The sequence below is a fragment of the Lagopus leucura genome, unplaced genomic scaffold (genome assembly GCF_019238085.1).
Source record: "Lagopus leucura isolate 7727_CA_CO unplaced genomic scaffold, USGS_WTPT01 Super-Scaffold_806, whole genome shotgun sequence".
Taxonomy (NCBI): domain Eukaryota; kingdom Metazoa; phylum Chordata; class Aves; order Galliformes; family Phasianidae; genus Lagopus; species Lagopus leucura.
Genome location: NW_024962260.1, coordinates 9,491,975 through 9,519,243, shown reverse-complemented (window position 1 = coordinate 9,519,243; position 27,269 = coordinate 9,491,975). Strand labels below are relative to the sequence as shown.

Here is a 27,269-nt window from a genome sequence, read left to right as displayed (position 1 = left end):
CCTACACCAGGTCGCACAAGTAGGTGCCCAAGTGGGTCTTGAACATTTCCAGAGAAGGAGACTCCATCACCTCCCTGGGCAGCCTGTTCCAGCACTCTGTCACCCTCACCTAAAGAAGTTCTTGCACACATTTGTGCAGAACTTCCTATGCTGCAGTTTCTGGCCATTCCCCCTTGTCCTGTCTCCACACACTGATGAAAACAGTCTGGCCTCACCACTCTGCCCCAACACCTTAGATATTTATAGACCTGAATCAGGTGCCCACTCAGCCTTTCTTCATAGGGAGATGCTCCAGGCTCTTCACCATCTTTGTGGCCCTCTGCTGGACTCTTTCCAAGAGATCCCTGTCTTTTTTTTGTACTGGGGAGGTGGCACCAAAAAATACGTTTATCTGATATAGGTAGGAGGTGACATAGGTAACTTTTTCAGGCCACTTCTGTTCTGTAACTCTTTGGAGGGCTGGGTTTTGCAGAGGGTTTGATGCACCCAGCTCATTGGTGCAGCACAGACTGGAAGCAAAGAGTGATTCTTGTGTGCTGTGTTCAACCTGCTGGCCAACCGTGTTCAAATGAATCCCAGAATAAAGCCATTCCATGATTCACTCTTCTCAGATAAGCAGGACCTGAAACCCCCTACGTCCATCTACCCCTAGTAACATGTACAGTTCTCACTAGTGCCATTTCTCGTTTTCAGGAGGTCTCAAGTCCAGAGCCATAAAAGTCTGCATTAAAAGACTTCAACCATTTATTCCACCAGGTCTTTGAATACAAGGCAAACATCTGTTACAAATGCTGCCTCCTGTTCTCAGACAAGAGGAGTCTATATGTTGAGCAGTTTGTTATAACCAAAATGTAACATTTCTGTATTTTCTTTCTACTTTGCAACTGTAGCACTAGTGACTGCCCGGGCAGTGAGCAGCTAGTCTGGTAGTAATTCTACACATTTGTCATGAGATATTACACTGTCGTGTCTTTCATGAGCAAGTTGAGACCAAACTACAAGGGAGATCTGTGTCACCAACAGACAAATGGAGGTCCAACTGTATTTCGTAATTGCGCAATACTAGAAAGGTGAAAACTAGAAGGTAGCAGTACTTGCATTTTCTATGAAGGCTCAGGAAGTTTGAATTTCTCGGTTAAACAAAATAGCTAGTTTCAAGCAGGAGTAGCTGAGAGCTGTCCACACAGACCTCCATCCAGTGCTCAACTCCCACTCTTGTCAATACTTGGAGGCTTTTAATCCAGCAGAGGTTCCTCACCAATCTGAACTTCATTTAGTGGCATGCCTTGCCTTCCAGGGGGGGATAAAATCCTAGGCAGTGTCCCCTTAAATGAAACGCTTGCCTTACGTAACTGAAGAAGTTTTACAGAAGAAAATGGCAAATATCTCTCTATTAGTAAGAAGAAAATTAGCTATGCCAGTGCATAGCAATGATTAACTAAATAGCTCTTCTTTTTTGAGGAACCAGATAAGATGATTTTTTTTTTTCTTGATATATGTAAAGCAAATCATAGGAAAGTTTTACACAGTTTTAAAAAGCAAAATTTCAGAGTTCAAATAAATTACAAGTTATTTCACTATTGGACTGTCTGCCTCTAAGTTCATAATTAATTTTAATTTTCTGAAGTTACAGTGCTAACATGTGAGCAGGAGTAAAATCAGAAAAACCTCTCTTGGGCTCTCCTGCAGTTTGTCTCAAGAGCACAGCAGACAGGAGCATGAGGCCAGGTGCACTCATCTCCAGAGGCAGCTCACACACCTTCTGATGTATGTAAAGCATGACAAATTTAAAACTCAGTTGCCCATTTTTAATTTTTTGGAGGTAGTAATGAAGATGAGACAAACAGGAAGAGGCGAAAAGGGGGACCAAAGTGCCACCGACTGAGTGCATGAACACAGAGGGAGTTCTGTGTATCTGTCACAGAGCAGCAGATACAGGAAAATCAAGGCAGTACCATGCCAGCAGTTAATGTTCTTTTACTCGGGTTTTTTTTTCAAATAGCATTAAGTGATGGGGGAAGGGTGGATTTAAATCAAAGTAATTTAAAGCTACCGATTTTAATCTTGTTTTACATTCACACTCTTGTCATTTTCATAAAGGATGATCAGTGACTGGTAACTGCTAAGCCATATGATTTGCAACTAAATATAGTCTGCTGTCTGTTTGGTATTAGTTTATGCTAACCAGAGGGCCACACGAGCTCTGAAACATGTATTCTGTTTTACAGGTACTTATCCAACTGGCATTTCCCTTCTTTTTTATTTATTTTAATAAATGGCCAGTGACATTTATTAGACATTTTATTTTTCACATTTGAATCATACTGCTTGAAACTTCAAAAAATAACCATCCATTGAGAATTTTCTGACTTCATTTCCTTATCTGCCGTACTAAGTGTTTGTCAGAACACATTCAACATTTAAAGCAAACTGATTTATTAAAGTGTGCTACAGCTGAGGATTTAAAACTGAATTTTCATTTCTTCATGCTTCAGAATTTAGAGCTAGCTGATATTTACTTCTCTTCATTCCTAGTTCTTATTCACCAACTTAGAAAAGGAATACAAGCATCCCAAGTTCCTTGGTCTCTTAACTTCTAATGAAATCCTTTACGATGTTAAAGAGACAGAAATGAAAAGCAGTATCTCAGCAAAAGCAGATATAAAAGTCCATACATGTACTGTATGTCCCTGCCATTGCATGAATGTCAAAGCAAACAACCATTTGTTCCTCAAGTCAGAAGACACCAATCCTATGAGGAAGGCTTTGTCTAACAAAGTATGTGAAGTAAGTGCAAACTTCACCTGACTGTCCCCTGGCTGCTAAAGGGCTATCAATGACTCATTGTCAGAACACACACACCTCAGGTACATTTGAGCTGTTAAGATCCCTGTTGTGCTTCAGCTGATCCAGCAGCCCTCCCACCGTGACAGAAGTCTTACATATCACCCAGCCTGGCTCTGAGAGGTGGAGCTCATCCATGACCACAGAGTAGCCGTCCAGTAACCCACCTACTGGAATATCAGCAGGAGAAGCAATGGACTAGGTTTAGACACAGTGCCCTGATCCTACATCATGCTGGACAGCCCTCATAGATGCAGCTTGGCCACTGAGAGATCTTCCTGATCTCCCAACCACGTTGCTGGATTTCAAGTGGTGGCTAGAGAGCAAGCATGCAGGAGTTGTTGCATTCTTATGGATTTTTGAAAATGGGAAATCCTGATGCGCTGAAGGAGTGAGGCCTCTTTGTTCCTCTGTCTAAACATCAGTTATTTTGCTGGTGTAGGGGTAGAAGTAAGCAGAGGTAGTACAACTGCACGTCCCTGCCTTAACACAGCCTGGTAAGAGCACCATTTCCCTTCCCTAATGAAATGTCTTGTCCAATATTAAAAGAAAAGAATTTTTCAGTAGCTTTTCAGCCACCTCAAAGGGCAATTTAAAAAATAATGTAGGGATCTGACGTTTAAACAAGCTTTCCCAGCAATTACTTGTTAATGGCATCCAGAGACTGCAAGTCAGGAGCTGGACCCATCATCCCAAGCAATTTACAGTAGCAATACATGGAACAAGGCAGAGGATTTGAAGGCAAGGAGAATGCTGGGAGCAGGAAAAGGGGAGAGGCTTAAAAACCACAAGTATGACTGCTAAGTTTATCCAACAATTAAACATTGGAATAAAAGCCAGTGCCATGCTCCAAAGCCCTCTGGAAATACAAACTTAAAAAAAAAAAGAGACTCATTACTTCCTTGTTTGCCCAATCAGATCAGACAAAGCAGTTTTCCTGCAGCTTGGTGTAGTGCCCAAGCTGTTTGCTGCCTCTCTGGTAGCCCGATGCCCCTAGGTAACTGGATGTGGCAGGCAATGACAGCTGACAGCTACAGAATTTTGCCCCAAAGATGCCTGGCATGCAGACTCAGAAGGGCTCCATGAGATGCAAAAGAAATCACAAAACTGCCCAAAGGAGTCACAGCTCAATAGAAGAAAGAAACTCTTGCTGTTTTGTGTTAGAGTGTCTTGTTGCCCTCCTCCGTGGAGCCAGGTTGCACTGTGTGTAAGGTGCATCGCTCAGCTTGTGCTGCAGTCTGCACACACTGGGGCAGAGGAATGCCATGCTGCAGTGTGCACCCAGGTTCAAGTAGAAGCATTCCAAGCTGCTGGGTTTCTGACAGTTCTCCAACTGCTCTACCATGCTCTAGTTCTGTACATTACATTGGTTTCCCTGCCAAGAGGTACTGCAATATTACAGTAGTTATTTAGCAAAATACAAAACTGATTTTTTCAACTCCAAAATACCAACTGTTGCCACTGCAGTCACAACTATATGCTCTGTATTAGACTTTCCTGCTTTTATGCATATACAAGAGATTTTAGGATATCCTTCCCAATTCGCTGCTCCTTTTCCTTGCTGTGCTCCCCAAAGCATCTTCAGCTTCCAGCCAAAGGTGTCACTGCTACAGGAGTCCACATGGCATCTCATTGGGTACATAGTCAGGCAACCTGATCAACTGTAGCAGCAAACACAATGGTAGGAAAAATAACTAGAAACATTGTAGTGACTCACTCCTTTGTTAACTAGACAGCTTTCGGTTAAGTCAGAAATTGTATGAAGTAAGCAAGCTGCAGAGACATCTCATAACACAGAGAGATTTTTAAGGTATCAGGAGGCATTTGGCTGCTAATTCTCTTCATTTTGGTGTGCTTTTCAGCACTGTTAGGCTGCAAGACAAAACTAGTTCACTGCACTGCAGTGTGGCTAGTTTCCCTTCTACTTTTTAACTATAAAAATAGCCATATTGTAATAGAGCAAAGGATTCACTTTCTGTTCTTCAGGAGGAGCCAGAATAGTATCAGAACAATGCATTTTGATAAGGTGGAGTATAGGCACCCTTTTCCCTGCTTAAATCCTCTGCAATTGTTAAAGATTTGCTGATCCTGAAGTTGAATCCTGGCCATCACTTTTAATAAGAATTTATCTGTCCTTCATCGATTTTTGCATCCATTTACACTTCTGCTGTCCATAACAGCCTTTGACAATGAGTTTCACATGATAACTGCTGCTTGAAAGCATGTGCTGTGCTTGCCTGCTTTGATTCAGCTTAGTTAAGACAACACAAGAACTTCAAAGAATCCTTCTCCTTCCGCACACAGCTCACAAAAGCATAAAACAGCTGCAATTTCTATAATAAGTCATCTCTTTTCTGTGGTGAAGAAAGAAATCTTGTTGCCTGACCTGAGATCCATCCTTGACAATCTCTGGATGCTCTACTACCTTTGAGATGTGGCAATCAGAGTTGGATAGCGTGTAAAATATTAGCACGTTGTGAATTCAGACAGCACCATACTGGTAGTTTCTATTTGGTTTACCAGATGGGGTAAACACCAGAGAGTTTGCTGATGGCTCATAGAGTGCAGTATTTCCTCCTGGCTGGCCTTCAGTCTCTGTAAGAATGTTTTGGGGGATTCACGTCAGAGAGAGCTCTAAAACACTCTGCTGAGATGGTAAGGGAAAATTTACATCCCCCAGCAACTGCTACCATAGATCTCTTAGCTTTTTACCAAACTCAAGACAGCTAAAAAAAAGGAGCTTTTTTTTTTTTGTATGTATGGGTATCCTTTTATTTTTAAATATGTGGGGCCTAAAGTAGGAAAAAGAACTTGGAAAATAATGGCATTCTGGAACTGCCGTGGAAGAAACAGTTTGCCCTGATCTGTCTAAGGATGCATGCCGAGATCCTTCCTAACTTCCCTCAGCTCACATGAAGCCTTCTTTGTCTAATTTAAAGAATTACACTTTTATCCAGACGCGAATTTTTTAGAATTGCCACCACCCACCACATGCTCTCCATCTGTCACTACCTCTGATTTGATTTGCAGACCAAAGCCTGCACATGGGGTGCTCACCGGGAGCTTCCCCAGGGGCTCAGGTGGTCCCTCTGGCCCTGGGAGAGAACAGCACAGCACAGAGCCAGTTCTGATTGAGCTCCTGCTGTCACCACTGGCCAACACCAACTAACTCAACCAGCGCTTTACTGTATTCAGCTCTATAGCCTGTGGAAGAACATGTCCTCCTGAAAATATTCCCTAGTTTTGCCCTTTATCGGGTCTCTTCATCTTGCACTTACTTAATTCTTTGCTATTTATGTATAAATTGAATGTATTTTTTTCACTCATGTCCCTACCTGATTTTGCCACTCTATTAGTTGACCTTCTTATGTAAGACCTTCCAACAAACCTTGCCTTCCTTACCTTGCTAAAAAACAAATAACAAAAAAGGTGATAAGGCGGTTACTTACTGTTTTGTTTTTTTTTTTTCTAGTTTAAGTTCATCTTTGATGCCACTTAGCAGGTTATTTAATCAATGTCCACTTAACCAGCAAAATAAAGCTCCTCCTGTACTGTCAAATATCTACCAAAAAAATCAACAAAGGATGCTCCACCCCCATACCCCCCCACTTCCTGGTCTGCAGTTGCTCAGTACTGTGGCTACACCAGGCTTAGGGCTGCACATGCAGCAGCAGCAGGCAAACACCCTCTTGCATGTTGAGAGGTAACTCTGGCCTCTTCTCCTCCATCCCCTATTCCTCTGTGAGATCATTTCCAATTTCCCCACAAGGAGACTTTTCTCCCATATTACTTGGGAGAAACAAAACTCAGAGTTTTCAAGGCCCTGCTATCTCCACTTCCTCACTCCCGGAAGTCTTCCCATGCCAGTTTGCAGCTCCTTGAAGCTCACAGCTCCTTTCTCCATTTGTTGCTCAAGAAGCCCCACAAACCAGACAAGCAGGTAGTACATAATTCCTTCTAGCAGGCAGGGAGAAAAATTGATGCATTGAAATCTACTTCCCAACCAAGGAAATGTTCTCAAGCTCATCCCAGCAAATATCCAAGCCATTAGAAGTTTCCCAGGCATCCCCTTTCTAATGAGTGCCCTGCAAAATCAGTCAGACTTGGCACAGTTGCACAGATGCACAATTCACTACACAACGTCATGAGTCTGTGTTAATCCCAAGAGGCATGCTTCCCCAAATATAGCTGCTCCATATAATTGCTTGGCTTATCTCCCTTCTCTTCTACCATGGATCCTAAAGCCCTTAAAATTAATGACAGATACGCTTGCAGATCAAAATCTTGAGTACTGCTGTATTCATCACTTGTTCACAACAGCACTGTCAGTCACAGTGCTCAGATGCAATTTCTCTTAGTAGCTTCTTAGTAGCTGCTCAGATGCTGCCAAGTGCTGGGAGAAACATCAGAGAAGTTTTTTTTAACCCTATTTAAGAATTTCTGGGAGGCATTTTAACACACCATGAGAAAGATAACAGAAAGCAAAGTTATATCTCTCTCTCCGAGGCAAGCCCTGATTGCTGCCTGGCAGGCACACATGGTGATACACTAGGCCCCATGATCTATCCACTGGGTTTGGCAGAAAGTAGTATCCAAGGTACCTATCCTGGCAACATCTAAATGCAAGTAGCAGAGCACTTTGCAGGCAAAAAGGTCTTTCCCCAAGGCTGTTTAAAATATGCAAGTTCCTGAGTAGCATTGAAGATAGCAGCAATGGTGATTCATTAAGATAATGATTTAAGTAGGAGGCTTAAGAAAGCTGGGGTGGATTAACATCCAAAGGTTCTCCATTCCATCCTACCACCTGCCCTTTGAAGAGAAAGGACAAATTCCAAAAGTCAGGAGAGCTATGAATTAGCAGCAACTATATCACAACTACAATGCATTGAATTACAGAAGTACCACCTCTGCTCCAGCCCATCCTCTTTGGCAGGGTCAAGCACAAAATGTTATGGTAAAGGAAAATTTCCTTTGGCTTCACAAATTATTGGGTTTTACTTTTTTTTCTTTTTTTTCTTTTTTAATAGCATTTAATGGTTTGTTAGTATAAGTAATACTCAAAAAAGACAGTTTTTTGAACTAAAAGAATTTTCTGTCCACCTTAAAAAAATAAGTTTTCCTCTGACAAATTGTCTTTCCCACAATTGAATAATGAGATTGGTTTGGTAGACTGATTGCTCTCCACATAATATCGTAAGTATACACAATGAAAAAAGGCATACACCCCAATACTTAATTCAGTTGTGATAAACTAAAGTTGTTATAAACTGAAATATGCTTTCTGTCCATAACATGGGGTTAGTGCTCAGATTGTGATAGGTAGCAAATACTTCACCCCGCTAAGGGAGAGGCCTTTGTACAGTGGTTTTGATAGAATACTTTCAGTTGCCTTCTGGAGAGATGCACAAGCAATCAGTTTTGCTACTCTCTTGCTCACTCATTTTTGCAACAGGGCATCCCAGTGTATATTGCCCCACTCACCGCTAGCTGTGCTTGGTCTGAACATCTTCTAGGCACTCTATCCCATGCTGATTCAGTACAGAATAGCTTCCTAGAATGCAATCATAGAAAGAGTAAGGGTTTGTCTTAAAAAAGGATCATTCCAGAACAGCTATTCCCTATTAATCATTCCCAATCACCTCTTTGTTAGGATGCTGAAGTTAATCGGGAACAGCTTGTCCACTCAGACTTGTAACTTACTGTATAATCAATGGATATCAAGATGTTACAATCACAAAATAAACAAGAGAGTTAAGCAAAGTGAACTATGATAACAAGAGAGAATAAATAGAAGGCTTACCCTTATGCTGGGCTCACCACAAAACGCCAGAAGGAGGGATCTCCAGACGAGATCCTTCCCCTCTGGTAGCCAGCTCTTCAATAGGTCTAGGAGAGGTGCAGCCTGGCTCCACCCCTTCCGGCAGCACAGGTGAATTGAATTGCCTTCACCTGTGCTCCTCTGGCGGACTCATGGCTCGCCTCAGGTGATCAATCAGAGGTTCAGGCCGTGACTCAGCAGTTCCAATACACTTACCTTGGTTTGAATCAATGACCCTGTTTAGATGTGGCCTTAGACAGCATCATGTAATCACAGTAATGGATTCATCAATAGAAATAGGCTAGCAGTTGCAACAGAAGTAGAGCTGCTGTATGGACTCAACTATTTGTTGTAACTCAGACACGTGATAGTTGTTCCTGTAATGTTAGATCTCATCAGTACTTGCATGTGACATATTGTTCCTTACAAGTCTCTGGATCTGCTTTGTTCAAACTCGGTTTATTCCTTAGATATATGGAGACTTTAACACCAGCGAAGATTTGAGTTCTGTAGCTTCTTTGTTTATTAAGTTCTTAGCTTGCAAGATTTCTCATCCAAAAAGGCTGAGAAAGTACCTGGCACACCTTGGATGCTTATTGAATACATTAAATAAATCAAACAGTTTTATGATAAAGTTCCACTCCCCACACCAAACAGATGTAGGTGCAAGTCAAAGGAGGTTGAAAATTGTAACTACACTGATTTTGCTGCAGTTTTCCCCAAAGGAAAAAAACCTGCACATAGCTTGAAACAAAAACATGGAAAATTTCAGCTGTCACGAACAATTGGAAAGAGAAATGGAGGAAAGACAGAAGTCAAAACTAAACTTCACAAGCAGACTGCATAATTTATATACTCTGTAGTGTTCTGCATTACAGGCGATCCTGGACTTAAACATAAAGTGAAGAGTTTTGATTGGGTTCATCACATTTACAGAGTAGAGTGCCAGGTAACTTAATGCTGGAAGCTTCCAGCTTACTCAGGGGAAATCACAGATCCATGGAGAAGGCTCCTTGCTTGATTTCAGATTCTGAGATGCTGGAGAAGATAGGAGCCAACCTAGTAAGGATGACTGACACAAGACTGGGCAGAATGTTACTTAAAGATATACATGGATATACATTATACACAGTATACATTTAGCACAAAAATCCAAGAAAAATCTTGTTCATCTGCCATATCCACCAGACCATTTCTTGTACCCCTGTAATTCCTTATTCATCTCTCACCTCCCATGTTCACACTGACAAAGCTGCTCCATCCCATGCACTGGGAATCAGGGATCCTTTGTCAAAACCTAACAGGTGATCCAGCCTGCAATACTTGGTCATGGTATCTGGGTAACTTTCTCCCTGTCCTTGCAGACATGCAATCTTAGTTCATGTACGTAGCGTTTTATAAGCAACTTTTATGGGTTCTTTTCTCCATAGGTGAAAAAGTAGTGAAAAGAAGTGAAAGAAAGGGAAAAGGACAATTATAAATATACACAAGACAGATCAGGAAAAACAATAACAATGAAACAACTGAAATCACTTCCAGTCTCTCTATCCAACAAATTCTTCACTCTTATGGTCTCTGGCATCATTTCACAGTAACTCCATAAGATGTTCACCTGCTCCTGAAGCTATAAGAAACAAACAGTGAAACAGGAACAAAGAAGTTCCCACCAGCAGCACATCACAGGGAGAAAACATTTTTATTGTTAAAGCTGAGGAAAACCAAATGCACATACACGCACACACAGCTCCACTGCTGTGCACTACTAGCACCCTCCCATTTTCTATATGCATCTAATATCAGGAAATTTATATTCAGGTCAAAAGCTCATGCTGGCAGCAAAGTACTTTGGAGAAGAGAGGGGAAGACAAAAAAAAAAAGAGCCTACAGTTTCTTGGCTTGTGACCAGCAGGCTGGATGCATTCTATGGAACTAGGCCAAAGTGTTAGTTATTATATTCAGGAGAACATCTGAATCCCAGCTCAAGGGAGCCGAGTTTGTGGCTCTCATTTGTGCTGTATATCAGTTGAATATCAAACCACATTTTCTGCCTTCTGAATAATGAAGCTTAATAGTTTGGGACTCCCATATGGTCTATTGTTAAAGTATTTCCAAACACTGGCTGCTTCTTTATTTCTGAAGGAAAGATTTCTCTTTGCTCTTCAAGCTTTACTTTTTTTTTAAAAAAAAAAAAGCTTGTTAATAAAAGCTGAATGTGTTCATTTTCTAAATGTTTCCAATGATATAAAAAGGGCTGAAAAATGAGGGAATAAGGAAAACCAAATACATTTTTGAAATTGGATTTTTTTTTTTAAATGTCACGTGCGAATGTTTGTTTTAGTCAGAAGCAGCTGGTACCACCGGGCTCTGCTGCTCAGAACAGTGCATGCAGGAGCTTTCAGGAACCACGGGCTGTTCAAACAAAGAAGGACCACACAGGCTCAAACCATTCACAAAAGGACCCAGGCCCATTATTTGACTATTACTTACAGGGAAGCTTGACCAGTAATGTAGGCAGTAAATACTGGAGAAACCTGTTCTGTGCACAACACGGGTTGTCTTTTCACAAGTCCTGCTCTATAATTAGCTACTCATTCCAGGAAGGCATTGCTGATGGACAGAGTATATCAATTTGGCATACTTAAAAAAAAAAAGTTAAGAACCTTGTCAAATAATAAAATCATCAGCATAATAAACACTGCAGTGTGTTAGGTATAGGAACCAGTGCTTCTTCTCAGGCATACCAGAGATGAGTATTCTGTTCCATTTGCAAAAAAAGATTTAGTAGCAGAAAGACTATCTAGCTTGCAAGGGCTGTGGTGCCCCAAGCAGCGCGCTCACAGTCCAGTCCTGCTGCCCCGCAGCTCTATCAGTGTGGAAGGGCTTGGCTGCTTCGTAAAGCAGAATTGAAACTGCATGGCACTGCAGGATGGTTGCCAGGCTGAGCTCGGGTCTCTGCCTCTCACCCTCACTGCAGGGTGTGGCACCGGCTGCGTTTCTGCTGGTCACTCAGCAGCACTGAAGGTGCTGTTCTAGGCACTGGCCAATAGTGAAACGCCAGAGCAATGCAGAAGTTCCTACAGCCCAGGCAGCTAAGCAGAAACTTTTGCTCTCTCCTTTCTCTTCTGTTATAGCCCATGTTGCAGCTTCTCATTCCCATCTCTTGCTGTCTGCCCACTCCCCCGCCCCATCATCTATCTGCTCACCATTACCTTCTCCGCTCCAATGTGCAAATCTTCAGAGTCAGCTGTACTAACCCTGAAAATAGGTGCTCATATGCATCAGCTGCCTTCTCCCTGGGCAGGAAGAAATTCAGTCTGGTATTTCAGCATTTGCTCTCATCCCAAATCAGGGAGGAAAACTGAAATTAGACACTCATTGCAGATTGAACTTCACAAGTTTAAAAAAAAAAAAAAAAAAAAAAAAGGAGAAACCTATTCATGAACTCATGAACTTCAGTGCATTTGTCTCCATTTGAAATGGAATATTTTAACTTCACTGAAACCAGCGTTGGCTCATTTTGGTTTGGTGGCATGACCTAAGAAATTTTATTCTGAGTCAGTATGCTTGAACTGTTTTTATTCCCACCGTTGTGCACAGCCTCACTGTCATTGCAGTTTGACAGCCTGATAACCCTGCCTGCACCTCCGGCTCAGTCTCCATGGAAGGCAATTGCATAGCACAGAGGTGCCTCATGGTTCCAGAGACAGCCATAGTGGCATGTGGGAAGGCAAAGGCTTGGAGTCCAGAAGAGGATGGGTCTGTCAGACCACTGCTCTCTGAGCAGCTGTGCACTGCTATGAATACAGCACAAGTTTTTGAACAGATTCTGAGTCAAACCTTTTAGACTTGCTAAAGAAAAGCAGAATAAGGAGGTATTCCCATTCAGTTAGCGAAGACCCAGTAGTGTGATATTTCTGTTAAAGAGCATGTTTATTAATTCCACAGATGAATAGAAGTCTAGAATTACATTTTTCTATGAAAAAAACACCTGCTATGTCAAGGAAACTGTTTTTTTTTCCCCCTCAGAAAAAGTCACTCCAAAGGAAAACTCAAATCATATTACAGCAATATCAGCACCCCTCTGCCTCATACACAGCTCCTGCAATGACCCAAGAACCGCAGGGTGGAGTTCATCAACCAAGTGTAATGTCTAGTTCAAACAAGGATTGAAGTAGAGGTTTTGCAACAGATGTCTGAATCTTGCTGCTTCTAGCTGAGGAGTGGGCATGGTTCTTACACCAGTTAGGCAGAAACAAGTGCTGATGGAGCTGAAGGCTTTGAATTCTGCCCCAGATGTTTGGAGTGCCACCCACTCATGCACCAAACAAAGGGGAAGGATTCACTGTGAGGTGAAGTGTGCATTCACAGGAAGTTAATTTAGCAGTTTTGCTGCAGAATCTATAGCAATTGTCTTGTAATGTGTTTTTACTTTAGGTAGGTGTATCTGTGAGAAGGCTGAGTGCGTGTGCATCTGTGGCTTTGATTTACTTTTTGAGAAAAGAGAAGCACTTCGCCGGTAGCTTCAGTGTTGGAAACTGCAAGAAACTTCTTTTTAAAACACATAACCTTCTGACTGCTTTATAGTTAAATGGAATCATAACCAAATAAAGATTTAGCCCAACAGTGATCTGCCCTCAAAGACATTAATCTGTCACACCTAATAAAAGGGGAATAACCTTTTCTCTGAAAGATTCAAACAGATGGTGCGTGGCTGTGGTGGGAACTCGCTAAAGTTGCCCCTGTAATAGGGATAGCTGTGCAACCAAAGAAGCTGGACTCCAGCATGAAAAGTGTCTGTCGTGCTTTACTTGTGTTTTAAAACCGGAGTTCTTTATGATCATATCTCATCACTTCTGTGGTTGATACATCCAGTCAGCTTTCCACTCACTTTTTCTCCCCTCTTTATGCCAGTAAGATCCAATCTTGAAATTTTCACAACTTCTCAAAGTAGTTCTTTTGGGAAATCAGCAGAAGGTAAACAAATGCATTATGACAACACGTTAAAGCTCATTTTCCTATCAAGACTTCAAGTATAACCTCATTTGTCTGGGCTTCTGGTATTCTTTTGTACCACACACTTTAGTGTGTGTTTCTGTTCTTCCTTCCTTCCTGTGAGTTATGTGGGAAATAAAGGGTTCATTTTCTCTTCTCTCTTCTCCTCCCAAACCTCAATCCCAGCTTTCTCTTTTCTAGTTTAATCAGTGGAGTCTCTCCTTCCTCTTAAGCACCATGTTTTTCAGGACACAGGTGAAAAACATTTCTGGATCATTTTGCTCAGGGCTCTTTTTTGTCCTCCAAAGAAGCTACAAATGGCTTCTGGAACACTTTGCTTCGTTTCCTCTCCTGGAAGAAAGCCAAAGATTACTCAACTCTCTTTTCCTCAGATCTGCCACTGAGTATACTAACCTATCCCAATTTTCCACCCACACTGAAGGAGCTCTGAGATTTCCAAACTTGCGCGAAGAGCTTAGCCCTAAATTCAGCTCGTTGTCCTACAAGAGACCAGACGTGAAACTAACACCAATGCTTAACAGTTTTCATGATATCTCAAAGCAGGTGAAGACCATTATTGTCAGATTCCTAGCGTGCAACAAGACTAGTAGGGAGCACTGAGAGATATGAGGTAGCAAGAGACCAAATTCACTCACAGTTGCAGTCCACAAGAGCATACTGAACTCAGAGAGCAGTAAACTTAGCCGCTGGTTTTCCAGAGCAGCCAGAGGAGGCCTGGTGTTGGAAGGCCTGAGATAATCCCCAGATTACCCCTGAGCACAGCTAGTAGGAGAAAATATCACTTTGCATGGCGAAGCCAGGGAGTATGCTTTGATTTCATGTTAATGAACATTACCACAGAGACCAATTTCATTCCCCTCTCTATTTTTTATATATTTAATAAACCAAAATGAGCACTTTATTTTTAAGCAACATACTTCAAATACTACAACAGCAACATAACACAGCACTGTGCAATAACAGGAGAGGGAGAGAATGAAGAAAAAAATCCAGGTGGTAGACACTGCTCCAGCCACTGCACAAAATGAAGGCTTGAGTGCACATTTTTGCCTGATTGCATAGCTGTCTCTGCTACCCATCTAATCTGCTTAGAAAACTGGTTTTGAAGGATATGGTTCAGACATACCATACTACTTGCACAGGGGGTGGAGAAGGGGGTGATGAGGGGGAAAAAAAAGTGCTGCAGCTGCAAAAGATAAAATAGAGACAACTAATTTTCTCAGAGGTTGCAACACAACCTCTCCCCCTCCTCCACATGCAGTCACTGCACTGGCAGGATAAGCTGGAGATTCTCCAACGTAAGCAAGAAGGCACAACAAGGTGTGCAGGCCCTTCTCCACCCCGATACCCACAGCCCTTGGGGGGTACCACAGAAAGCAAAGGCTGACAACCAGCCAAATGGTGACATTCCTCCACCTGCTCATTTCAGTTGCATTACCATTTTTAAGGGAGGGCACGTGAGAAATGCTCTTCACTAGATGTTATGCCGAGACAACAATGAACACAAGGAAGCTGCGAAGTCCTGTTGTATGAATTGGTGGCTGGGTTCTGATCTTTCATTGTGTGATCCAATTTCCTCTGACATCCAAGCCATTTGCAAACTCCGTGCATACACTTATTTAAGCCATGTGTCCTGAAATTGAAACAGCTGAAGGGGATGGGAGGGGTGGGGAGGGAAGGGAACCACTGAATTTCTGGTGGCAGTGTCTAAAATACACATTTGCAAAAGGAACTCTCATTTTAGGTAGTCACTTAGCAAAACAACTGTTGCTGATAGGCAAGAGGTATAGTTTCAAATGACCAGCAAACAAAAAATAGGCCAAATAAATAACTACAGTCTAAAGGGAGAGGGTGGGTCTGCTCCAACAAAAGTAACAGAAAACACATGGATTACCAATGGGCAACCCGAAGTGAAGATTAGCAGACCCTGATTTCAGTTCACTGTAGCAATGATATTACCTAGCAGAAGCAAAACTGAAATCAGAGTCTGACCCAGGATGTCAGGGAGGCAGCTGCTTTGGGAATTTAATACTTAAAATTTCAATTTAGATTGCTTTATTTCAGTAGTTTGAGCTGCCTTTGCAGAAGGGCTAGCAGCTTTGGCCTGTTGGCACGTGATCTCTAAGGGTGTCTTTTAAATGGAATTGGACTTCTTTGGAATGGCAATGAGGGAAAGGAGGTGGGGATTGTTTATTATGAAAGCAGACAGCATGACAAGCTTTTTGGCACGTTTGTGTCTCTTTTGACAAAGGTATGTTTTCCTTTATTTTCTTGCCAATACATATGCTTACCCTCTCCTTTGTGCTCTCCTACATGTAGACCCATCCGCTCTTTGAAAGTATCAGAAATGCCAGTTGTGGTCTTTGTGGGGACTTTGAGGTTGCATTGTGCAAGTGCTTACTCCCTGACTGGAGTGAAATACAAGGATTTTTTTCCATATATATAAATAATTTTTCAGCTTTCCAGAATAATAATTGCTTACATAAATTAAACATCTGCAAGCAATAAAATCCCCATACAAACAAGAAGACAGTTTCAGTCTGACTAAAATGCTTTTCTTTGTTAATTGCTAAGAATACCACTTTCTTGTCATTTACAATGGTAATTTCATTAGTTCTCTAATTACCAAAATATTTCAGTTCTTCCTCTTTCATGACAGAAAGGAATAGGTCCAACTCCCATCTCCACATCAACTCATTTGGTTCTGCAAGATCAAATGAGAAACAGGCTGTTACATCTAGCCAGAGCAGAGATCAACTGTGTGGGCAGCAGAGTCCACCTGCAGACCTTCTCTCCCTTTATCACCCACAGTCTCCCCAGGACTCTGCCAAATTTTCTTCAGTACTATGCTATGGAGTACAGCTGCTGTGGCAACTAGGTACTGCAAATGCAAAGAGGAGCCGAAATGCTGATAACATGAGAATGCTTAGAATAGCTGATGTCAGTGGGAGAGAAGGGGGACACCAGCTGAATGTGCATCACACAGTGAAACAAGTCAGCTGGGAAAAAGCCCACACATGATTGCTTGGGGACATAGAACTAAAAGGGCTTTCGCTGTTTTGAGAATTGCAGATCATCTCTCCATCTGCCACTTGGTACAAAAACACGGGGAACAAGATTTTTAAAATGTAGTATTTTATCATACAGGAAAAGCACTAATCATTCGCAAGTATGTTTTCTACATTCAAGAATCTGAGAGGTTAGTTGCAGTACTTGTCCTCTATCCACTGAAGGGAAGAAAGGCCAAGCCCATCTCACTCAAGGTCAAATAGCAAGTTCAGCAGATAACGATGACAAGTTTACATCTAAATCCCATTCAACAGATCTACCCATTAGATGGAAGAGATTTTAAACAGCCCGATGCATCAAAAATTACTAATGCCCTGCCAGGCTGACTGCGATATAGAGCTGAGAACTTACGCATCTCCTTCCTCTGACCCCCACCCCACTCTTCCCACTCTGGTGTCATTCCAAAGCCCACGTGATGAGATTTTCCTAATCAGCAATTAAATAGTTAATGCTTACATTACAGCAGATGGAACAGGAGTTGCTGCAGGGAAGGTATGCAGAGAGAAGGAGGAGAAAAGAGAAAGCAAAGAGGAAAAAGCAGGCACAGAAACAATCCTGAAGCAAAGCAGTTTTCCTATTAAAAGGGGTGATTGGTTGACTAGACAACGTAACCCTTAAGACTTAGTCTAGACTAGGATAAAATGCTATATTGTTGAACGTGTTTGAAAGGCACAGCGTAAGCAAGGCTTACAGCCTTTAAGCATGTGGTAGCCAAGGTAGATACTAATTAGGACATGTTCACTAACACATCTTAATGTTCCACGCTTAAATCCTTGCCAGAGAACTCAAGACTATGCAAAGCAAAGGTCTCTGATGTTGTCCCAGTAATTGTAAGTGCAACTGTATGACATGACACGGTGCAAAGAAATCAGGATGCCAAGGAATATCCCATGTCTTACACCCATTATTTTCCATATGATTGTTGAATGTCCATCAACATTCCCATTGTAAAATATTCAATCTATATTGTACTGAACAACACGCTATGATACTTTTCCTCTAAAAATCTAATCAAAGCTCTAAATGCCAATAGGAAAAGAGACTCCAGACTAACAGCATATACTCTTGTGAAACTTCTTTTGCTCAGTGTTTGCTCAGGCAGATTTGGGAAGGAGGGGGTGAGGGAAAGAAAAGAGGGCAAAGAAAAGTGTGCCCAGGGCCTTAGCAACACCATCATTTTGACAATCCATTGCCAGATTTGTAATTGAAAACAAGTCCCACTTCACTAGGGGAGCCAGATGCATCCACAGAAAACTTGTTCAGATACATGCTACAATAAATACCAGGAGAATTACGAATGCTGTAGCTTCTTCTTAACCCTTCAAGCAGTATTTTGGGAACCGCCTGTCAATTTGAAAGACTGATCGTTTTCCTCTTGGCTTGTTTTAGGCTCTAGGTGTGCCCCTAACCAAATAGGCTTACCACTTAAAAGCTTAATTGCACCTGTGGCTTAAACCTTATCCCAGACAGTATTTGGGAGCATTTGGATTTGGGCGTTTCAAGTGTGGGATTGGAGCCTGCTTTCACAAACAGAGCTAGACAAGTCAGAGTAGGAGCCCATGGTGCATGCAGACTACACCAGGCAGCAAAGGATGAGGAAGGAAGAAATGCTTTTTCCATTTTGATCTCATTTATCTGTATTTATATTTCCCAAGTTGGGTTTGAGTAATGTCCACCTCCTTGTTTGTAACTGAGGGCAGGTTTCGCAGTCTCAGATTTCTTTTCCTCAGCATAAAAGATCAAAGTTTGAGCCACTTGTGCAACTTAGGTGTTTACAGTGAACTGGTTTAATCGCGTAGCAAGCCCTCCCTCCATTATCAAAGTCACGCTCAGCCAAGCTCTTTCCTTCCATATGCACCAGGAAGGACCAGGAAGGGAGTGCCCATGTCAGGCTTAGATTATAAGCCCCCCATCTCTTCTGTCTGTCCTTATACTGGAACTAAAACACAGCATGCCAGCAAAGAGTCTAACGCATTCCCTTGTCTGCATGGCTGGCAAGTCATTCCCAGGCTGTGTTTTTAAAGAAGCTTTTAAAAAGCGGCCAAATACAGTGTGAAGAACCAAAAAGGAGTAAGTTCCCTTTGCTCACCTTTTTTGTATTGCCAAGGTACTACAGATACATGTGCATCTTACTGTCCCATAAAATACAAATAAATACAGCATGATAGGAGTCCATGCTTGCAAGCTTTGTCTTTCCTCATCTCATTCCATCCTCATGACAGGATATACAAACTCGCTGGGTCTCAGTTTTGTGAAAAATTGAGTTAAATCTCATGGATTTGTGAAATAGTTTTAATTAATAATCGCAAAGCGCACATCTTCAGATGGAAGGCATCATATAAATATTAATGAGCACTGCCTATTGGCAGTGTGTGTGTCCCTAAGGAATCATAAGCATCATGGATGGATCAAAGAGGGCATGTAGCTCTGAGAGACAGAGTGGTGGGAGTTGCCTCTGTGTTTAACTATTTGTTAAAGTAGATCCTCAAGACTGTTGTTGATATTCCCTATCAAGTTACAGCAGCTTTCAATTAAAATTACATTTTATCCTTAGGCAAAATTCCACAGTGTACCTTTTAATATTAGCAGGGCACATTTTCAGTCATGTAGATCTTTCTTCTATGTACATATAGCAATAGGTCTTTGTAAATAGGGGCCAAACCAACTGGGAAATGGAGATTTTCACTCAATTCTGATCTAAATAAATCCCCCTTACCTAGCTTCATTACCAAACCATTTCCTGCCCTGGTGGCAGTGTGTTGGCAAGAAGTGGGATGGGGATGTGGCAGCTGTTTCCTCCGTGATGTTAATGAGATGGGGATAACCTGGCAACACTTCAGCTATGGAGCAGAATGCTGCATGGTAAAGGTGCCGCTTCTGTTCTCCTAATCATCTCCCAAGCACACCAAGCACAAAGCATGGCTCTGGATGGGTTCGGGGAGGGCACAGTGCTGGGTGTGCTGGTGCAGCCCCATGGCGTGAGTCCCATTGCCTGGGGAGCTCTGACGAGGCCCAGCAGGAGCAGAAAGAAGCCACAGCCTCCTCAGAAATGCGGGATGGCCGTGGGCCTCTGCACTGTTTTCCAAAGAGGTGCTTATGTTTGTTTCTCTGAAGGGTTCAGTAAACCTATGGGGCTTGTTCCTGGGGGCAATGGTGGGGAATTGGGAAAAGTTGCTTTGTTAGTTTTTGAGTTTGTTTGTTTGTTTGCTTGTTTGTTTGTTTTTGAAACATTAGAAGACGACAGGGAGCAGGAACTAAGGATCATGAAGATAATTTTGTCTCATTGGCTGACTTCTTACCTCTCTCAGACTAGTGAGACTTCACAGTCACCTTCTGCCCACTGTGCAGCAGCCAGGGCTTCCTGGAAGCTTTGCAAACTGGAGATGTGGCCAGCCAGAGAGTCCTGCCTGCTCTGTGAGGCCTGCATGCAGCTCAGTTTCTCACCAGGAGAACAACGATGGTCCCATGTCCAGCTGATCCCAGCTAGGTCTCCACAGCTTTTGCTTTTCACAGTTGCTGCTAAAGCTATGCCGTGGCTACCTCTGGATTTGTCTACCCTGGGGCCACTGGAACACATTTCTCAGTACTGGTAACAAGAACAAAAATTGAACAGCATTGGTACCTCAGAGTGGTTGTAATTGTGTTCCTGAACTGCTCAGAGAGAGTGCAGCAACCAGATAGCAGGATGGGGTTAAGGATACTTAACATTTACTTGTCAAAAAGGGGAGGAATTTGGAAGATGCCCAGGGCAGACAACATCTTGATATCCAAGGGAAGAAAAAAAGCCCCCAAAATGAATTTCTTCTTGGGTGCAGTAAAGACTGGATGCTCACAACACAAGCTGAGTGGTCACCAAAACAACAGCCTATAAACACTTGGATCTACTTGCTATGTTCTGCTAAAAGATAAGATAGAAAACAGAACCGTATATTGACACCAAGTATCGCAGATCTTGCCACAGTGCCAGCAATCTTTAGGCAAGAAACTGTGAACCAAAACCAGAGGGACAGATTAATTTCTTCCTCAGCCACTCTAGGGAATAAGTATTGTTTTTGTAGGAAACTCGGGCATCAGGTCTAGTAAATACTTCTCCATAAACTCTAGTCTGAAAGAATTGCTTTGGAAAAGGTCATACCACCTCCTGTTCCCAGAATTAAGTTAATTAGAACTTGTTCCTCTCTGTATAAGTTCAGGGATCCTCCCACAAAGGAAGCACACAACCAAATCATTAGAAGATGTACATATGCTGTCTTAAGCAAACAGACTTATTTGTGATATCACTAAGATTACTTCTGGTCATCCCTATAGAAAAACATTCCATCGGAAGGAAAGCACACTGGGAGATTAGCATAACCAATGCTTTGCCAAGTACAAGGAGCACAGTACTACTCATTAGGCATGCTGATATTTTTGTTTCTCTACCTGGATGACTTTTATCAGCTATAGCATCAGCCTTTCATGCAGAAGGAAATATTTAAACAATAGAAATTTTCACTTACTGATTTTGAAAGATTTGCAGTGCTTTTTCCCTTCTGACACACTTTGTTTTCTTTATTCCATCCAAGCATTCCTGCTGCATACATTACTGAGGTATTTCATTTCCTCTCCATGTGACCAGCTACGTGCATTGAGAGAAAGTAAATCCAGGTAAGACCTGCTATCAGTTATATCTGGGTGCAACTGAAGTTTGATCAGCAATGAAGGTCAATACACTGCTCTGTATTTTCTGTCCACAAAAAAAGTTACACAGTTCACTGACTGAAAGAAGAAAAAAAAAGCCTAGCCTACCCTGTGGTTCTTTGGCACAGAAACATTGTCGTAGATGCCTGCCACAATACTCACTGCTGGTTTGCAACAGTTGTTTAAAGACAGAAACTCAAACCCAAGTGTTTAATTACAGACATGTCGAGCATAATCTAACTTCAGCATAGCATAAGCTACGCAGGATGCTAAACCCTACTTCTTAAGCTGGGAGGTTTTCTGACAGCCATGATTGCTTGTGCTGAAAACAGCCTTGAACCTGCTAAGCAAGAAATCAAGGAGAATAGGCTCCAGTTCCCTGAGCAGAACTCTCCTTTGCAGGCCCATAAAAAGGGTCCAAAGACTATTTGTGTCAACTCCCTAAACCACAAACCACAGCTAGCCCTCCCTCTGAAGCAGTTGCACACTGCTCCTTGCAAAGCTGAAGCAAGATATTTTAGCGCACAGATCACCTTCTCTGGGGGCCCACCCATCCTTTTGGGTCTCGTTCCATTCCTTATCGAAGACTTTCAGACCTTCTGCCTGGGAAGCACTAGAAAGTGGGGCATGTTTGCCTCCACATTTGTCACCCTTCTGTTTCACTGTTGCCCTGTTCTGACCAGGGTGCAGTTTACCCACCCAGACTGGTTTCTCTGATACCAGGAGTGGGGTAATACATGGAGAATTACATCTAAAAAATGACAAAGTGGCAATTTTGGCATTTGAAACAGAATGGCAATTCAGGGTGTACTCAGTATTTCAGCTTTAAGCTTCAAAATAAACAAAGCAAATCTGAACTGTAGCAAGCAAATAGCTTATGGGCAGCTCAGACTTGTCCTACACTTTCAGGGCAGCCATTTCCCGTAAATACGCATCATTTCAAACATGGGAAAGGGGGAAAGGAGACAAAACAAATTGAGTCAATTGCTTACTGTCTTTCTGATTCAGAGTCCTCAGCAGATGTAAGTCAGAAGACAGTTCTGTGAAAAAGTTCCTTTTTATGTATCTGGGGCAGCCCCCAAAATTTTTACTAGAGGAGAAGAACTAAACTGCAAAGTTGTCCACACCCTAGCAGGAATTCAGTCATTTTTCACCTCCCACAGGTATCATTAGCATGCTACTGAGAGCAAAAAAAAAAAGCAGCTGAGATCAAACACAAGCTAGTAACAAAGCTCTTCCTCTTGTCATCCTGCATTGGGCCAGAATTTCTGGCTGCAGCTAGCCTTCTTCTGAAAGGCTGGGTTAATTCAGAGTCCCTTTTTAAAAGAAGTGCCACACTACAAACATACTACAGCTGTGGCACAGAAAGTGCAGAAGGCAGGAAGTCTGACGTTCACACCAACCTCGGCCCCTTCACTCACACCTCTTTTCAAATGTGCTTTAGCACATGGAGCCCACATTTTCACATTCTCAGAACTAACTTTATCTATCACATTGCAAGCTGAAGAGAGTTTTTAAAATTGTACAAATCCCTCTTTTCAAATTCAAAGAATCACTCTACTGAGATAAACTAATTATAACGATTACAATCTGTTCACCTCTCTGATTTTTTTGTAGTTAGTTGCTAAACTCTCTTTTTAAATAATCTAATTTTTACAAACTAAAATACAAGTGGAAACACCATACCAACTGTTCTCACAGTCTAAAAATGTCCGGATTTTCAAACTTAAGTCCACCCCTGTATAAAAGGGCCACACACATGTAGGTGTCAATCAGATGCTGTGGCAAAACAGAGGGACCCAGCCTGAGATTTCAGAATAGCACAGACTTTCCTGGGCAGAAACAGAGTGCCCGTACTCACCCATCTGGAATAATTTCTGCATTTTAAATTTCAGGCTCTTGAATTTGATCTGAAAGGCAACTTGCTTGATTTCTGCATCTCCTGTTTTGTAATGCTGACAATAGAAGTGGGAGAAGAGGAAAATAAAGACAAGCACAATATATACAGGGCTACACCATATTTGTACCTAATAATATGATTGGGACTGCCGTTGCAGACACCTCAGGAGATCTGTTCTGTGGCAGGAAATTCTGTAGCCAACACTGTGCATTTTTATTCCATTCTTTTAAAGAAACTATCTCCATTCCCCTCTTCTCAGCAGCAGGATTAAAATAAAATTAAAAAAAAAAAAAAATTAAAGTATTTGTAGGAGATGGCTAACAAATGGATAGAAAAGTCTGGAGATTGCTCAGCAGAAGAAAGCCACAGGCAGAAATCAGCCATGGCAAGTAAATGAGGACAACAAAACACAGCATTGTCCAGCATTTGGACACTTAGTGAAAGGCTGATGATTGGGTGGAAAGAGCCAACCCACATGGTACTGCAAGGTCTCGAGTAGTATTTTGAATCAGGTAAGCTAATATATCACCTGTACCTGTTCTAAACCATGTAGTAATACATGGTCTCTGTTTCTTTTGTTTTTGATTTCCCTTCTGGCTGCCCTTTTCAGAGTAGCATTTATCTTGGAGAATATCTTGTATTTTCTTTTGGTCTCTGAAAAAGGACCCCAAACATGTGGCAGGGCACACAGATTTGGAAGCTTTTGCATGTTTATCTTTACTGATAAGCCTGCAATCTTTGCTGCAAGCACATCAGCTTGTGTCTGCAGCATAACTTTATTCTTGTTAATGCCTTCCTAGAAACAGGCTTCTTCAGAGCTGGGCAATGTGTTTAACCTTTTAGTGGCTGATATAAACAAGCTCTAGTGTGGAAAACCTATTTGCCCTCCTCAGAGATGTATGATGTTTTCACACATCTTTGAAAAACAGGCAAGCAATCAAGACTGGCCTGCTCTGAGTCAGCAGCAGTACAGATTAGAGATACTACCAGGGAAATTTAAACCCAAAAGAGCTCCATCTTCCCAGAACCCTGTGGTTCTATGCAGATCAAGAGTACTGTCCGTTTAACATGAGGATTGAATGTATGAAAATTCATTAAGATGACAGGACTTGTTGAAATTATATTGTCTTATTAATTGGAGACTGTCAAGTGGAGATATTTGGATTTCTAGAACTGGAGAATCAACCACAGTTCTAAAATATCTGATCTTATTCTACCAGGTTGAGTAAATGTGTTCATACAGCTTTGATAACACACATACATATGCATGCCAAGGACAAACATGCAGAAAGTCAGCAGGGATTTACCAAAGCTGAGATGTGAAGAGCTTGGACAGCCTAAAAATCACAAACAAGTGGCTTTTTTTCTAGCAGCAGGTTCCATTTATTTCCTCCCACTTGCTCTTTCCCCACCTCCTTCCTACATCCCTGAGTCAACCTCCACCAGGCAAGTTTCAGTTAAGCATGTGCTTTGCCAGAGGTGTTTGTAGATCAGGTTTGTAAGTCTATTTGTAGTACACACGCACAGTGTCTTCATCATTTCAGGCATGAAAAGCCAGGTAGAAGGAACATGAATTCATCAACTGATCCACAAAAAACTACTTCCCCTGTATTTGTCTTCTTCTGTAATCCAGCTCAAATTTGGATTCAAAGAAAATATTTTTTCTCTTTTATCTCCTCCTTATTATTCATAGCATACATGATCACTCTACTGAATTTCCAAGTGAAAAATTCTAGAAGAAGCCAACTTTTGGCAAAAACAGCAGTCCATGAGACAATACAAGCATTCTATGAACAATTTCCCAACAGTTGGAAAATAGTGCCGTAAATAGAACTGAGTGAAATTTGCAGGCAAAGTTCAAATGGTACAGCACTCCTTGTATCTGGCAAACTGCAAGTTTCATTAAGCAGTGTTTGTCCTAAATGGACATACCTGACCCAGCTGAACAGTTTGTCTTCTCATAAGAAAAGTGTAACATGACCACAAGATGACTTCCAAGCAGAAAAGCATGTGTGTACAGAAGCAAATCCCTGAGCCCAATTCCAACCCAAGAAAATAATTTTGCTGAAGGTTTGGCTTTTCCATCCAAGTTCAACTCAATTCAGGTTTTACTGTATAAACTTTTGCTATGGCAGAGAGAGGCCATAATTTGCTTCTCATTCTCTATCTGGCCTGGATAATAAACATCCAGTAAGCCCTTTCAAATCAAAGAGTGTATTCGTGATTAGTTTTAACGAGTGACTTTCCCTATTCTTAAATAGCGGTAGTTGCTGAAAATTTTTCCTCAGCTTCAGATATTCAGAGCAAGTATTCAGAGTGATGGCCAAGAAACTTCAACATTAGGAGGCAGCACAGAGGTGTCTTGAAGGAGAAGAAAAGGATGTGCTAGACAGTTTGCTAATACCCAGAATTTCTCCCGGAAGAAGCTAGCTGCACACCCAAATGCCTCGGGACAGGGCTGTGTCCATCCCTCTTTCCACAAGAGCAGCTTTCTAAAGAAAGACTTCTTTACACGCAGGACTTAGGAAACTTAATTCAGATTAACTGAAGTTGTGAAGTTAAAGCGAATTAGCTAAACTCCATTATATCTCTGTATAGGAACACTCATTCAATATCAAAAGGAACTTTAATTTTATTTAGTTTTTATTGGATTAGAAGCATTTTAATTCTAAGTAAGTGTCCATGCAGAGATGAATGAGCTGAACAAAGAATGAAGTTACTTGTTATGTTGGTGTTCAGTGTGGCATGGGAATTGCTATGCTGAAGTTCCTTCAGCCTCCCACACTTTAAAATAAGCTAACTAAAATTATATATTCAATTTTTCTAAATATACATGTTTACAAAACTCAAACTACATTAAAAACAGGCCAAATAATAATAATAATAGTAATCACAGAAGAACTCAGGCTTTGAATTTTTCTTTTGTTTCAATTTACAAGAGCATCTGTGTTGATCGGAATAAAAGTATTAGCTGGTAAACATGAGGAAAAAGGCACTGGTACAATGAAAAATGGAAAAAGACAACAACACACAAGAGATATTCATGGCATTACTTCATGTAGTGAAATGACTGACAAAGGATCCCAGCCACAACTCTGCAACAGTTTACTTATGGACCTGGATCTCGGTTCAGCTTATGCCATTTCCATGGCCTAAATCTACCCCTCTACCAGAAAGGATTGTTCTCAAGTTTTAGAAGCAATGTTGTGGTGTTTGTACGTAATTTGGTTTGTTTCCATCTTACCTGAGCAATCCAAACCTCTTACAGCTTCATGCAGGGCCATACAACACTGCAACTCAGCTGCATGGACAGAGCAGTTTTTCATCAAAAGTACTCAGCAAAGATCATTTCACAGAAGAGAAATGGCAAGTCATGGTAAAGAAGTGTCTGTACAATGATACCACTCACATAGATGGACGACAGAGGTCCAGCTAGCAAAAGGGATACTGATCAACTGCTCTTCTGCTCTGGTGCTTACAAGGGAGGAGAAGGAAGGGAGAAGAATACAGTCACACTTCACTAAACAGGGTAAATCATATCATTCGGTAATACCACCTGAAATACAGTCTCTTAGAATCCCCTCCAGGAAAATCTACTGAAAGACCAACGACATTTACTACATTCACTAGGTGTAGCATGCAGGGAATATATGAGACAACACAGGACCATGCACAGTGCAGAAAGACTTCCGTTCAGACAGAAGTGGAAAGAACCAAGAACAGATAGGATAGAGATATGTAACATTGAGTACTACAGAAAAAGTGCACAGAAAAACACAATTTATACTGGGAAGGAAAGGGAAGGGAAAAGGAAAAAAGGAAAAGGGAAGGAAAAGGGATGGGGCACGATGAGAAAAACAGGAAGAGGGGAGGAGAGGGGAGGAGAGGAGAGAAGAGAAGAGGAGAGGAGAGGAGAGGAGAGGAGAGGAGAGGAGAGGAGAGGAG

The 27,269-nt window shown here is 41.8% G+C and overlaps 1 protein-coding gene across 2 annotated transcripts in view; it reads right to left on the bottom strand.

Moving 5' to 3' along the window:
- HIC2 (HIC ZBTB transcriptional repressor 2) overlaps window positions 1-27,269 on the bottom strand; it is a 70,472-nt gene that overhangs the window by 21,872 nt on the left and 21,331 nt on the right. The window contains exon 2 of one of the 2 annotated variants that reach the window (XM_042865966.1): window positions 8,326-8,395. The exons of the other annotated variant lie outside the window; for it this stretch is intronic. The gene's annotated coding sequence lies outside the window, so the exon portion shown is untranslated. The remainder of the gene's footprint in view (window positions 1-8,325; window positions 8,396-27,269) is intronic. 2 annotated transcript variants of the gene reach the window in all.